Raw genomic sequence first — 15,191 nt, forward strand, 5'->3', positions numbered from 1 at the left:
CCCACCCCCATGGTACATAACCTGCTACCGCTCACAACCCCTGGACAACAGTTCTTCCTGCCCATGGTTCCTGTCCTTGTGCTTTAATAAACCACCCTTTTGCACCAAAGATGTCTCAAGAATTCTTTCTTGGTCATTGGCTCTGGACCTCACTGCACTGAACCTCACCTATATTCTAAGACTTCACCACAAGGGAAAAAGAAGTACAAGACATTCTTTGTATCCCTGAACCTCAGAGATTTTGTCCATAATGGTGACACCTAATATCTCTTTGGGCTTCTCTTTGAAACTGGAATGCCAGGAAGAGATTATTGATTTCTGTCAGTATTTCCCATTGGATAGTCCAGGTTGGTTAAGAACTCAGGTTATTTCAAAATGGATGGGGCTAAGAGATGAAAGAAGGGAGTTATTTTACTGTTGAAATTTTACTGTTGATACTATTGTGAGATCAGACGTGATGCTTCATAGCTAGTAAAAATTCCTTAAATTTAATAGGGACTGGGAATTTGTAGAGCCCTAATATTCCCCTTTTGAGAATTAGGGTGTAGTGTTTTATGGCGGTCACAGTACCTTGAAGTTTCTCTGTGGAGAAAGGAGTTTGACATAAAAACATAGGATGTGTAACTAAAATATAATTAATTTTGTTGTTAGGGCCTACCTTAACTTTAGATGGCCTAAATTTATTCTTTAGTAAAACAAGGCTACCCTTTAATCCAGTCAAGAATGTTTTCACAGCTTCCTTACAGAAATGCCCTAATTTCTGGAAATCACTTTTATGGAAAGCCCTTTTATGAGGGAAGAATCTGTAATAGTTGTGGGGAGGAGCCCATTGCCCATACTGTGGGGATTTTCCAGTTGGTCTCACTTAAAGTCCCTGTGGGTTTAAAAGGTTAATACTAATAAACTAATGAAAATTGGTATCTTTTATGGCTTAGTTATATGGGGCTATCTATGGGGGAGGGTATGTGATCTGATTTGAACCGAAGACTTTCAATCTTCTGTGTTCATAGTTTGGGTATGTTTTCACATCGATCAAGCATACATAATAAACTTTTCTTTTTCCTAGAGGAGACAAAAGAAAATGAATGAATGCTGGTGAAAAGTGATAACTTTAGGTTAAAAGGAGTGCTATTGATTTGCTCTGTGTTACATGAATAATTCATAACAAAAAGGAGAAAGCAGAGCTGCTTAGGGACACAACATTTATTGAAAAGTTGTAATATTAAAAGTAGGGAAGAATTAAGAGTTAGAGATAAAGGAATTTTCCATTCTCTGATCTTTAATTCAGATATCCCCCTATGGTCTTTGACAGCAAAATGAGCACTGGGTAAAAGAAAAATTAGTGTGTGTAAGGCTCTGTTGCCTGGGTGGGTGTGAGAAAGACTATGGATTAGTAGTCTTCTGTTTGGCTGTTCCTACTGAGATTTCAACTCCTAACTTCTTTAGCTGCCTTTCCTCATTCCTGAAACAGACTTGTCTTTACTCTGTTTTTTCTCTCTCTCTCTCTGTTTCAAAGTGTCAGTGAATACACTCTTTACATTATCAATCTCTATAAACATATTTGAAAACAAATTTTAAATCTGACAGTACCAAGTTTTGATGAGACCAGAGAGTGACAGAAATTTTTATATATGCCTGATGGGATTATAACTTTTTACAGTTGGGTAATATAAGCTAGAGAATTTGTATTCGACAACTCATTAATACCCCTCCTATATTTTCCTTATTGGTGAAATCAAGTTACTAATGTATCTATTTCAAAGAATTTTTAAATTAAATTACAAAAACAAACTAGTAAAACCAATTAAGTTGGCTAATTAATTACGAAATTAGTAAAACAGACTAATAAAATTAGCTCTTATTATCAATAGTAGTAGTTGCAGGACGGTTATAGCATATTATTTTTGTTAACTATGCAGCATAGAAATCATTGTTTATAATAGCAAAAAAAAATTGAAATAACTTATCACCAAGAGAATGGATAAATAAATTGTGTATATTCATATAATGGAATACTATACAGGTAGTACATGTATCAGCAGGGATGAATCTTAAAAATATATCATGGAACAAAAACCAGTTTTTAGAAAATTAAAGTAGATACCGGTTATACTTAGGCTAAAATATACAAACAATACTGTATATATTTTAAAGCATATAATTATAAATGTTCTGAAGCTTAAAGAAAATATAGAAATAATAATTCCCAAATTCAGGGTTGTTGGGAGCTCTGGTAGGGAATGATGGGTATGTAATTAGAGATGGAATTTCAATTGGATTGTGAGCCTATTACTTAAGCCGGGTGTTCATTGTATCCTTCTTTGTCCTTTGCTGTATCTTGAAGATTGCCCTCTAAATAAATTAGCACAGAACAACAGAAAGAATAAATACCATATTAATGAATCACTGTTTATATGTCTTCTGTGCATAATATTTATTTGTAAACTTTGTAAGCCCTTATAAATTGAATATCAGAAGTGTTTGTCCAAAAAAGACTGGACTGGACTGAGATTGAAAGAAAAACACACACTGTGGAAATTTGTGCATGCAACAATCACCAGTGAACCCCCAAAGAGTTACGGAAGGCAGATTGGTTGACGTGAGAACAAGTAAGTGATTACCTTTGCCCAACTGAGCTGCATTGCTTTGTCTATTCTGAATTTCATCAAACATTTTGCTCTTCCATGGCCCTAGGGATGGTTCTATCCATTTATGTCTGAACTATTTTTATATTCCTCTCTGGATATTCTTTATCATGCCTATGCCAGCATTTTTTTAATGTTTACTTTTCTAGAGGGTGATATTCTGTCTGAAGTACATATCAGAGTCCATTCATTTACTTGAGATATTTATTGAGAGTCTATTATGTGCCAATCATTGCTAGGTATTGACTCAACTATTCTATTTTACTTTTATGTTTTATTTCTATTTTATTTCTTATTTATTTATTTATTTAATTATTATGACCCTGAGATCAAGACCTGAGCTGATATTGAGAGTCAAATGCTTAGGGGTGTCTGGGTGACTCAGTCAGGTAACTGTCTGCCTTTGGCTCAGGTACATGATCCCAGGGTCCTGGAATCTCGCCCCACATTGGTCTCCCTGTTCAGTGAGGAGTCTGTTTCTCCCTTTCCCTCTGACTCTCTCCCACTACTTACATTCTCTCTCCTTTTCTCTCAAATGAATAAATTAAAAAAAAACTTAAAAAAAAAAGAATCAGATGTGTAACTGACTGAGCAACCCACTTGCCTGGACTCAACTCTTTTACATTGTTTGGCAAATGGCATTTGAATCTATTTTTCTGATTACTGTTTACCTACATAAGGAATGTTGCCCTATAGGTAGGCCAGAAAATTGGGGATGTTCTCAGGGATTTCTTTCTCTTTCTTTCTTTCTTTCTTTCTTTCTTTCTTTCTTTCTTTCAATTTCTTTTCAGCATACCAGAATTCATTGTTTATGCACCACACTCAGTGTTCCATGTGATACGTGCCCTCCATAATACCCACCACCAGGCTCACCCAACCTCCCACCCCCTGCCCCTTCAAAACCCTCAGATTGTTTTTCAGAGTCCATAGTCTCTCATGGTTCGTCTTCCCCTCCAATTGCCCCCAACTCCCTTCTCCTCTCCATTTCCCCATGTCCTCTGTATTATTCCTTATGCTCCACAAATAAGTGAAGCCATATGATAATTGACTCTCTCTGCTTGACTTATTTCACTCAGCATAATGTCTTCCAGTCCTGTCCATATTGATACAAAAATTGGGTATCCATCCTTTCTGATGAAGACATAATACTACATAGTGTATATGGACCAAATCTTCCTTATCTATTTGTCCATTGAAGGGCATCTTGGTTCTTTCCACAGTTTGATGACTGTGGCCATTGCTGCTATAAACTTTGGGGTACAGATGGCCCTTCTTTTCACTACATCTGTATCTTTGGGGTAAATACCCAGTAGTGCAATTGCAGGGTCATAGGGAAGCTCTATTTTTAATTTCTTAAGGAATCTCAGGTATCTCTTTCTAATACTTATTGTCCTCCATCCTTTCCAGGTCCCCCTAGAACCCCAAATTAGGGCTACACATGTTTCTAAGAGGTCTCTCAAATCCCAAAGTCTTTTAGATTATGCCAGGGTTACTCATAGTTATTATTAAGCTTGTAAACATCTTTTACATTTTACGTTTTGGGGGGGAAAGTAAGAAACTTTTCTGAAATCAATTTATTTTTTCACTTGATATCAGTTAAGTATCAGATATTTATTTTTTCACTTGGAGTCATTGTTTAAACTCATAGTCCAGAGGAGTCAACATGGAGCCATGCTGAATGTTGAAATATTTCAAAGGACTGAACAGCTTCTGCTAGCACCAAGTGTGCTGGCACATGACAGCAAGCAAGATTTCTGAAGTGGAAATTTGCTTTTAGAAAATCTCTGCAGTTACAGGGATTTCTACAGACAGTGCACAGTGATGTGTTTGTTTTTTCCAATTGGCTTATTCGTGGCTTCTATTGCTGGCACAGCATCATTGCTTTTATTTGCACTTATCCACAGAGTTTATGATAATAATAATAAAATAATAATAATAATAATAATAATTTTATTATTATTATATTTGTTATAACAGCTAAGATTAAGTCAAGTACCATCATGTGCCAGACTGTTTTAAGCAGACTGTGTTCTAGCCCAACCAGCCTAAGCCCACCAGGGACAAACCACTAATTCTACTAAGTCAGATTATTGATGCATTGCAATGAGGGAGAACACACACTAGAGGAATGTGGTAGATCTTATCAAATAAAATCAAAAGTGCCGTTCGAGGATTTTGGAGAAGGGTGGAATTTAGGTGAAATATATTTGCAGCAGCATCTTGATGGGCTGAAAGCAAAGCTGGGCTGTGTGTAAGAGGTCAGCATTAGGTCTGGATGCGAAGTAGACTCAGGATCCTTTAACTTTACAGTAAAGTTAAGGTAGATGTGGAGGACTATAGCCAGAAACTCCTTATTCGGTGGTCTGCCCATAGCTTGTAAGTCTGGGCTCTTTTTCCCTGTCAAAGTGATTTGGATTCTCTAGATGAGTGTAGGATGCTTTTGTGGGAAGCTGCTAGGAGCAGAGACAAGTCTGGCTGACAGCCAGAAAGGAAATGGGACCTCAGTCCTGCAACTACAAGGAACTGGGTTCAGTTAACAGCCTGAATGAGCTTGGAACACTTTTCCCTAGAGCCTTTATTAAGGAATGCAGCCCTACCAACACTTTGATTTTAGCCTTGTGAGAACTCATTACTTAGCAAAGGAATCACATGAACCCCCCCTGGACTTAGGACCTATAGAAACTGTAAGATGATAAATGTATATTTTTTCACAAAGACAAAAAGCCCAAGCCAAACAGAGTGGGATGTTCCATTCACATTGGAATGATTTCAAATGGCAATGTTTCTCAGGATCTATGATTTAGAGAACAGAGTTTCTCAGTGGGTAAAGCAGCAGTTGTCACCTGACAAAGAGGGCTTTATGACACTACAGCTGTAGCATGCCCTTGGGGGGAATATTGTCTGCTGTTAACTTTGCTGTCAGCTTTATCTTGTCTATGTGCCAAGCCTGATTTTTACTTTAAAGTACAAGCTCATTTTTAATTTCTCGAGGTATTGACTTATTTTATCCTTACAACATTCCTACAAAGTAGGTAGTATTATTATCCCATTTTAGATGAGGAAACTGAAGCATTGAAATGGATCAGCTGACCAAATGGGAGAAAAAAAATCATAAGGAGAGGTACCAGGCTTCAATCTAGGCCATCTGTCCTCAAAACTAATTGTGTATGTCCTTTGCTGTCTTGCTAAGTGAGCCTTTACATTTAGGCCAATAGTAAATATTTTAGCAAATGGAAATAGAATTCCTCTTAGGGAAGAAAAATTAGTTTCAACCATTTCTCAGGCCAGAGACATGGATTAGTACAGGAAATGGCACAAATGGGTAACTGAGAGGCTCTACATTAACAAGAGTAAAAATCCTAACACATATACACATTCATTATGTGCTAGGGTTACATATATGTATTAACTCACTTAACTCCTACAACAGCACTGTAAACAACAGTGATCCCATTTTATAGTTAAGCAAACCTCCGTAGCCTCCAGAGGTCAATTAACTTGCCCAAGGTCATGTGGACTGTAGGGGTTAGATAGAGCTGGGAGCCACACTTCAGTGGCCTGCCTCCAAAGTTCAATTTATTAACTACTTGGTTATATAGGAATACACAAGAATTAGAAGACACAGGGACAAAAAGAAGGGAAGTAGGGATAGAGGTGATATGGTGACTGAGCTCATTGAGAATGAACAGAGCTCAGGAAGCTAATATTCATTCTCCAGCTCAGGAAGCTAATATTCATTTTGTCCTTGTTTATGCTGCTATGATATAAACATCTCTGTCTCTCCAAATCTTCTCTGCACATAAAGGTTTCTACAAATGGGATTCTTTGGCAGTAGAGTTGGGAAAATGAGTTTCAAAAAAAAGTCACAAGATGGATAATGCAAGGTGTGTAATTCATGAGATGCTAGCAATAACAGCCAGAGGAATGGGAAAAACATCACCTCAGATATTTACAATTTTTTTGGTGGTGGTGGGGAATTTGGAACTTTCCAGAGCATGCAAAGAGAGTTGGAGTCAACCTTACTGAAATCGTAAAGACCGGAAGACTTTAGTTGACAACCATGTTCATGTCTGTTAAGCAGTGAAAGTGAAAACACCCAAAGAGTTGAATGTAATTAAATCATTGACAAGTGATATATTAGTAACTGTTAATTATTTCTGGCAGCTAGATAACATTAGGTATGTGGCTGTCCCCGAATAAATAAATATTTGTTGAATATGAATAATGAATAAATGAGCGCCTGGTTGTTTTTAAACAACAATAATTAATGGATAGAAGTCAATTATTGTATTCTGTTCTGTTTACAGACAATTAGAAACTCTTTCCACCCATATGCTATTTATATTTGTGTCTGGTGAGTTAGAGTAGAGGCTACAGACGGTTCAGATGGTTACTAATGCCTTCCAGTTTATGACAGTGGCACCTAATGCATATGTCAGGAGGGAAATCAACAAGTAGGTGGTACTTGATTGTCAAATTCCGCATATTGAAATCAATTGTTTTTGAAGAACATGGGGCTCAATCCTAGGACCTTGGGATCATGACCTGATCTGAAGGCAAATGCTTCACTGGTTGAGCCACTCAGGCACCCCAGTGCAGTGGTGGTCTTGAGATAGCCAATAGGCATTCTTGGTTGCAAATAACAGAATCCACTCTACAGTTAGGTAATAAACTCATTCTTAGATCTTAGGTAGTTCACAGCATTATAGAGGGCAAGAGTATTAGGTATGTTGCTTCAGCAATAGGAACGGTGCCTCAACAGTACCACTGGTGACTCCAGGCTGCTACCATCAGGTACCAGCTCTACAGGTGTTACAGGTGCAGGTGTTGTTTCCATGATTTTACCCAGTGCTCCATGTGCAGTGGGATTTCTCTCCACTACACTTAGTCATCCTCACCAGAAACTGGATTCCACATGGCAGCTAGTGTCTCTTCCAAATCCAAGATGGGAATACATGATTGATGGGAGTTGAAGTCACCTGTCTGTGTTTTAGTTATAAAGGAATCTGGAAATATGAATGTAAATAAGTGAATTCTGGATTCTACCTATAATGTGGGAAACCCAGAAAGGCTGTCCAAAACATGCTAGGTAGCCACACACGTGGCATACATTCATCATGACCTTGGACTCACAGATGGGTGTATGCTGTGGCTACTGTGGATTAAACAAAGGGATTTCCTTTAAAGGATCTTTTCCTGCTACTCTGTTTTAATTAGTCTTTCTTGGTCTTGTGTCTTTTTTACTCTTACTTATCATTTCTTCCAAGGGCTGGTTATAGGGAAAAAAAAGTTAATTCTTTTTATTAGTCATGCTAGATAGAATTGGCTGAGCTTTGATATATTCTAGGCTCTATGCAAGAGAGCTTTATATATATTTCAAATTTATTCTTCACAAACCCTTCATAAACCTGTGAGATAGATTTTCTTCCAGCCTTGAATTTTACAAGTGAGCACACTGAGGTTAAGAGGAGTTAAGGTGTCTTGCTGGGATCTATGGTGGGATGCTGAGCGAGTGACAGAGCTGAAATTTGAGCTATGTCCCTAAGACTCCAACTCTGATTCTCTTCCTGCCCATTATATTATATCTTTCTCTTAAGGTTACATGCAAGAATTTATCTATAGGTTCCATTATTCTCCAGGTTGATTAACCACTTATAGGTAACTAGATATTGACATTTCTTTCCTTTACCAGTAAGTGAATGAAGTGTTATGAATTTGTGTGATTTATAAGAGATTCAAAAACATAAACAAAGCAATTGCCACAGAGTAGAGGTCCTTGCAGAGATAAATCCAGCTTCTTTGTGTCGGGGTTTTAGTAATGTGAGCTCCGAAGGAAGCAAGTTAGGACTGCTGATCTTGCAAGAAATGCAATCACTCTGCACTGATTCCTGGGGATTCAAGAATGAGAGAGGCTCAGTCACTACCTTTCAGGGCACAGAGTCAGAACGGGTCCCAGTTAGTTACTCTGTGGGTTTGGTTTGATCCATTTTTTCTGGTAACTCTAACTAGTGCCTCTTCTTTGACTCATCCTCCAATCTCTCTCACCATCACATCCACTAATACCAAGAAGTAAAATCGCAGCTTTAAGTCTTTTCCCCCTTTCCAGCTTTGATGGCTGTAGATTTGCCCAATAACCCACTTAGCTCATGGATAAAGGTGAAACACAGGATGGTGTCTGCAAAAGGAATGATTACTACACCTTGAGAGGTCATTATGAATACTCAAATTTATATGTGACCATAACTCCTGCTCTTACCAGAGATGTTAGTTTTTGAGAATATTAGCTAATCCTGATTTCCTTTAAAATTCACATACACTTTTAAAAATTAAAGAGTCTTTTTTTCAAAGATTTATTTATTTGAGGGAGAGAGAGCATGAGCATGTGGGTGAGTGGGAGAGGGGGAGAGAGAGTCTTAAGCAGACTCCACGCTGAGTGCAGAACTCCAACACAGGGCTCAATCTCATGTCCCTGAGCTGAAACCAAGAGTCAGATGCCCACTGACTGCACCACTGAGGTGCCCTTAAAATTTAAGCTCTTTTATTCCCAACAGCCATGGATGATTTTTATCTTGGGAAAGATATATTGTTATTTTTATAAAAACAGGTTTGAGGACACAAGTGTAAAACAAACCTCTTCATATTTTTTCCTTTGCAGAGTGTACTTTTGTGTCTTTGTGAATCAATAATCTGTGTTCCATGACATACTCAGGATGTACATGAGGGGCTCCTGGGGTAACAGCCATGGAAGAGTTGGGGACACCCTCACAGGTTCACAAGCCCTTACCTGCTTCTCTAGGACCCGTCCGCTCAAACCATTTGGGGCTCTACAAGAACCTTCATTTGAAGAAAGGATTTCACTGTTCATGTGAGTTTGGAAACTACTGAGGTAGAGAAGGGTTGAGAGAAAGCAATTTGTTCCTACTCAGCAATGACTTCAAGGGGGTATGTTAGGCTGCACCTTCAGACCTTTTTACACTTGGGTTTCAGTTAGTTTTTTTTTTTTTTCCTTCTTTTCTCAAAGTATGAATTCTCAACATCCAATGGACCCATGTTCATTTGTCAGTTCAAAAATGTGCCCAAATCAAATATATATTGCTTGGGCAAGTCTGCCATTTTGGGGGACCCCTAAGTGATTTTGTCCATGAAAACAAATCCTAAAGAGGGTGTTTTTCACCAAAAAAAATCAAGTGGGGATTTTTGCAGTAAATTAGGGAGGATTAACATCGTGTAACACACCCCAGTTTGCCCTCTCATTTCTGGGAAGTGTCATGAGTTGTGCAGATCTTCCTGGATTTCCTACGTTTCTGGAAATTTCTAATTCAGTTTGTGAAAATTGTGTTTTCCTATGGCTGAGACTGTCACGCTGGTTCTCTGGTTCCTTCTCTGCCTCCTACTTCCCTTCCACTTAGTAAAATGTCTTCTGCTCTCTTTTAAAAGGCAGAAGGAGATTTAAAAAGACCTGAGACGTGCCCCAGTGGTTTGTTCATAGCTCCCTCAGCCTGCCTTGCCCTAGGGGCTGACACAAACTTCAGCTTCCGGGGGGAGATGTTCCCCTCTCTGTGTGTAGGTGTGTTTCCTATGTACGTGTGTCTGCCTATGGGTTCGGTCCCTCTCAAGTTGGTGGCAATATTTGGTTGACACCATGCCGCGCATGCACTGCGCATAATCTGCCAGTGTCGGGCCTGGCTCCCTTTACTGCTGACTGCAGGGCTCATCTCATTCCTCTCCCATATGTGGAGACCCCGGGCTCTCTCTGCTTTCCCTGTATGCACACATACCAACGAATGTCTCCTGTCAGGGGTGCTGTGGCCGCACTCCTCCTCGGAGCCTCAGAGAACCACCGGCTGCCCGCACACTGGGGAGAGCACAATCCCAAAATGGTGCTGGGCTCCTTAGGAGGCTTCTCTTCAAGCCGCTCTGTGCAGGGCACACATGGGATAGACCGAGCGGCAGGAGAGGATCAGAACTAAGTGGGCCTCCGGATTATTTCTGAGTATTGCTCCTGGCAGAAAAGTCCCACATCTGACCCTAAGCATCAGCCTGCAAATTGGTCCTCAGAGCTCTCCTTGGTGGCTGGAGAAAGAATGTAACACTGCAGTTAAGGCTCGGCTAGGCGTTCAATTATCACTGTGCCTTTTCTACGGCACTGGACTTTCTGGAAAATCTCCACCCCCAGAGGGTGCAGTCCCAGCCCCACTGCTCTGCTTAGAGAGGGACATTTGCCATTTGAGCCTTGGAATAATAATAATAATGAAAAATAATAAATATTATTTATTCATATGTATTTATAAATATATTTATAATATATAATATAGACTAAAATTATAGGTAAATAATATATACTATAAATATACAAATAAAATATTTATAAATATTATTATTATTACTTTCCAGGCAGTCTTTATTTTATTTTTTTAAAGATTTTATTTATTTATTTGACAGAGATCACAAGTAGGCAGAGAGGCAGGCAGAGAGAGAGAGGGAAGCAGGCTCCCCACTGAGCAGAGAGCCAGATGCAGGGCTTGATCCCAGGACCCTGCGATCACGACCTGAGCTGAAGGCAGAGGTTTAACCCACTGAGCCACCCAGGCGCCCCTAAAATTTTTATATGATAATAATGTCTTTTATTGTGAACTTTGTATATGCCAATTACTGTCCTAAGCACATTATATGGTTAATTCATCTAATTGTCACAGCAACTCTATAATCTCCATATTAAATATGTATGAAAGAAAGCATAGAGAGGTGAATTAACTTGCTTGATGTCATACAGCTAGTAAGTGGTAGATGAGGAGTTCAAAACTCAAGTATATGCATTATACCATCAAGCCCGAAATTACACAAAGTCACACAGAAGCACTTTTTTAATCGTGTCAGGGCTATATAATAAAAATGGGATTTGTATATACGAATGTCTGCTTGCAAGTAGTACAACTTGGAAAGGAAAAATTGACAACAATGTTCCTCATTCAGAACACTTTAAATAAAATTAAAATTAAATTACCCAAGAAATAGACTACAAACATCTATAAACAGATGTTTATATATTTCAAATGAATAAGACTGGCTCCATATTCAACAGGTTGATATAAAGAATAAGACTGTAAAATTATTACTTGACACACTTAATAACTACAAACATTTGTCATTGGGATCAAAAAGTTACTCATAAGAAAGCAAAAAATTTTATTTCTAGTAATTGTAGTGTTTATTGATCACTTAGTAGTGATTCTATAGTCATTTTCAGATTCAACAGTTTTAGGAGTATCTTCTTACTGATCTCATTTTATAGTGGCTTGTCCAAGCTTCTGGATCTAGGAGGTGGCTGATCTGAGTTTAAACCCAGACCTAGGAGATGCTGAAGACACAGAGTGCAATTCTGGCCATCTCCTCCTTGGTGGTAGAACACAGCTGAACACATCAACATTTCATGTTTGTAAATTGAATTTTTCATCCACTTGGGGCAGATTGAATGATTTTTATATCCATTGGAAGATGGAAGGACAATGTCTTCCTTTCTTCCTATTTTTGACAAGTTTCGTCTTTGAAACACCTGACAAGGAAACATATTTCCTTTTCACACATCTGTATTCTTACCTAGGATTCTCCTCACCAACCTTACTTCAACTCCCCATCTATCTTGTTCCTTTATACCTTTGTGGAAGAGTCAGCACCTTTGAGGGTCTTTTCTGACCCCTCCATGTGCCATCAACCACTCTTTACTTTCAGCTCCATGCATGTATATATTTACCTCTGCACAATATCAGAATAGTCCATTTTTGTTGACTTTCTCTATCACATACCTGGGAGCTGCCTGAAAGTTGAGACTATTTGGTTCACTTTTGTTTCTCCAGTGTCTAGTTCTGTTTCTAATACATAATAGGTGCCCAGAATATGGTTGTGAACTAAATGAATAAAGGGGAGTTTTCAAAATAAAAAGGAGTATGAGTCATATGGCTTTGTACTTCCATTACTTAACTATGTCTGGTGTATAGCAATGCTCAAAACATTTGCTAAATGAATTGGCTCAGCAGATTAGAGGTTTTAGCTAGAGTCCTAAGATGAGGCAGTTTTATGGAAAACCATAAGCTTAACTATCCCCAAAATGAACATATTTCTTTTAAAGCAGCTTTAAGAAACTAAATGCCCTTGCATTCTGGAGGGAGCAGAGATATTTTCGTTTTATGCCTAATAAGGAAAAAGATGTTCTTTTGACTTTTTCTCCTTTTCAAGCCAACACATTCACCTACAGCACTAGTCTACCAGTTACTTGGAAGTGAAATCAAGCTTAGAGCGGCATCCCTATTTCTCTGGCCCCCATTTGTGTTGAAGAAAAGAATTTGAATTTCCATGTTCAAACTCCCAGGTTGATGGATGCTGAGTATGATGGGAGGACAGCCATGCAGGCCAGGTGGGAGTATGTTTACTCAACTTCATTGCCATGACAGTTGGTTATGATAAGTTGGCTGGCACCAGATCATCAAAGAATCATGCTCTTCTATAACCACAAAGCCAGGGATGCAGGGAGGTGATGTTTCCTGCCTACAGTTATACAATTAGTGGCAGAGTAAGAACTAGAAACCAGTTGTCTAGATTTTAAGTGCCATTATCACTATTACAATACATTCTGTTGTTGTCCATTACCACTGAAACAGATTACTAAAAATTTCTCGGGGATAATGGCTGTACTTCTCTCCCCTGCTCTTTCATGATATCAAGGATCAAGCTCTACATATCCCTGGCTCAGCCCATCACATCTACCCAGAGTAACAGAAGAGGAATCTCTATCATTCCAAGCATTGCACAGCATAGAGGATGGGTCTTCTGGGCACCTGCTTTTCTGCTCATTGAAGAATTCTCCCAAGTTCAAAATGGTCAAATTCCAACTGAGTCAACTTCACAGCATAGTCATGTGTATGTAGCTATAGACATTGCCTCTCCTGAGGGAGGGGCTGATATTTGCTGAGAAAGAGCAAAACAGATACCTGGAGGCTTCTATTTGAAAAACACTGAAAACTCATGTTTAAAACCCAGACATTGAGTCTGCTTTTTATTTTTCCTTATTTTTCCTTCCTGTTTTTCAAAGAGTACACCTCCTTCCTTCATTCCTTCCCCAATTATCTATCTGCTAAGGTTATAAGAACTAACTTTGGCTAATTTAAGAGGAAGCTATTACATCTACCAGCTCTCCTCAGTGACTTCGTGGAGGTGGTGGGAGTCCATCCTCAGCCACTTCTAGAATGCCACAGATAGGAGCTGAGTGGTCTTGGGAAAGGGAAGCACAGGTTGGCAGCTGAAAGTCAAGAAATCTTGCACTAACATACTATAATAATTTATTAGCAATTTCTATTGTCCTATTAATTTCCTGATTAGCACAGACTTAGTGGTCAAGGACACAAATTAATATGCTGAAGGTCAGATGTTTAAAATTGAGGTGATGAAGGGCTACTTTCCTTTTGGACTCTTCAGGGGACAATCCATTTTCTTGCCTTTTCCAGCTTCCAGAGGTTGCCTCCATTCCTTGGCTCATGGCCCTTTCCTCTATCTTTTAAGCCAGCGGAATAGCATGGCTTTCCTCTGATTCCACATCTCTCTCTTTTTGTCATCACGTGGGCTTCTCCTCCTCCTCCTCTGACTCTCCTGTTTCCCTCTTACCAGAGACCCCTCTGCCTACACTGAGTACATTTATAATCCAAAGAACTGTTCCATCCAAGGTTCTTACTCAGATGTGCAAAGTCCTATCTACCTGTGTAAGGTAACATAGTTATAGGTTCCAGGTATTAGGATGCAAACCTCTTTGAGGGACCATTATCCAGCCTACCACACAGGGTAGGACCCCAGACTGTCAGCCTTTACTGGGGGACTGGAGGGGACTGTTGGGAACAGGACGTAGATTTTGACCAGCCAAAGAAGGACAAATATCTTCTACAGAAAAGTCCTTTCTCCTTGTCCTCCCTGCTATCTCTACTTGGTTGAAGATGAAGGAAAATGTTAGGCTCTGCGTCATTGCTCCCAGACCTATGGAACAATGAGACCCACTGATTTCCACATGATTGAGAGCAGATCAAATCACAATTTCCTCTTCTTTTTGTCCAAATCACTTTCTGCTGACAACTCCTTTGCACCCTCTTGGACCACCACCTCCAAACCCACAATGTGACCTTCAGAACCAAGTGCCCAGTATGCAGCAGGAGTTCCCTAAATATTTGCTGAAAGAAGGAAGGGAGGAGGATGCAAATCATGATGAAGCCTCATAAGTGCGTGTGTGTATGTGTGTGCACCTTGTGTTTGCGCTCATCTCCTCTGACATCAGAGTGAACTCTGTGCATAAACCACGAGACAAGCCTGGCTTGGATCTTTAAGCAAAAGTGGCGGGCACTGTTATTTATTTCTGGTCAACCAAATTGGCAGATATAATCAATCTCCTCTCAGGCTTCTCTCACACCCCTGACATGCTGAGCAGTGAGAGTGGGAACAGGGAGCTGGTGAGCTGGGGAGCTCCAGCGCCTGATGTGTCTTGTGCTTTCCTGCAGATCAGTCCGAGGC

The sequence above is a fragment of the Lutra lutra genome, chromosome 9 (genome assembly GCF_902655055.1).
Source record: "Lutra lutra chromosome 9, mLutLut1.2, whole genome shotgun sequence".
NCBI classification, from domain to species: Eukaryota; Metazoa; Chordata; class Mammalia; order Carnivora; family Mustelidae; genus Lutra; species Lutra lutra.